This window comes from Tachyglossus aculeatus, chromosome 1 (assembly GCF_015852505.1).
Source record: "Tachyglossus aculeatus isolate mTacAcu1 chromosome 1, mTacAcu1.pri, whole genome shotgun sequence".
In the NCBI taxonomy this organism is placed as follows: Eukaryota; Metazoa; Chordata; class Mammalia; order Monotremata; family Tachyglossidae; genus Tachyglossus; species Tachyglossus aculeatus.
In genome coordinates this window covers 130650492-130651848 of record NC_052066.1, presented here as the reverse complement: position 1 = coordinate 130651848, position 1357 = coordinate 130650492, and positions in this window count along the sequence as shown.

The window sequence follows — 1357 nt, the reverse complement described above, 5'->3', positions numbered from 1 at the left end:
AGTTATAAACTACACCCTGAATCCTGGTCAGTCATCTAACTTTGTACAACACTGGTCACAGAAAGACTGGGTAAAATTGTGGTTATCTCAGCTCAATCCATTACCACTGCTAGAAAAACTGATCAAGCACCTGAATCACCAACAACAGGGAAACTGGAATAAATTCTAGGAGATTAGGAAGCCCAGGACATTGGCCACCCAACTGTTTAAAAGGTATCAGCATTAGAAGCAGTGTGGTCTAGAGGAAATAACATGGACCCAGGATCAGAAGTCATGGGTTCTAATCTTGCTCTTCCACTTGTCTGCTCTGTGACCTCAGGCAAGTCACTTAACTTTTCGGTGCCTCAGTTTTCTCATTGTAAAATGGGGATTAAACCTTCCTACTTAGATTGTGAACCCCAAATGGGACAGAAACTGGGTCTAAGCTGTACCCCTGGGGTTGGTACAGTACGTGGCACACAGTAAGTGCTGGACAAGTACCTAATTATTATTATTATTATTCAGAAGAACTCTAGATGTCTAACCACACTACTTAGGGATGTAATATTCTCTTTGAAGGACTAGAAAAGGTGTCACTAAAAATTGACTGCCTAATCCAAATCTAACTAGATTCACCAGGGAACCACCACTAAGTGAACCAAATCTAGAGGGGGAAAGACATAGAAGAATAGAATATAATACTTTTGTCATGAAACATTGGAGAGCTATGTAATAATGAGAACTGTACATATTTAATAAGACATACTTTTACACAGAAATAACATGGTGATACTGAACAAACCAAGACTTCTTGATGAAGCAGTATGCTCCTTGGTAAGCAGCATGGGCTAGTGAATAGAGCACGGCCCTGGGTGTCAGTAGGAGCTGAGTTCTACTCCTGGCTCTACAAGTGTCTGGTGTGTGATGTAAGGTAAATCACTTCACTTCTCTGTGCCTCAGTTAATCTGTAAAATGGGGATTAAGACTGAGCCCCATGCTGGACTTGGAGAAGCAGCATGGCCTAGTGGGCCTGGAAGCATGGGCCTCGGAGTCAGAAGGATGTGGGTTCTAATCCTACCTCTGCCACTTGTTGGCTGTGTGACCTTGGGCAAGTCACTTCACTTCTCTGTGCCTCAATTTGCTCAACTGCAATAATGATGGTATTTGTTAAGCACTTACTATGTGCCAAGCACTGTTCTACGTGCTGGGGTAGATACAAGGTAATCAGTTTGTCCCACATGGGCTCACAGTCTTGATCCCCATTTTACAGATGAGGTAACTGAGGCACAGAGAAGTTAAGTGACTTGCCCAAAGTCACACAGCTGACAAGTGGCAGAACCAGGATTAGAACACAAGCCCGTGCTCTTTCCACTGAGCC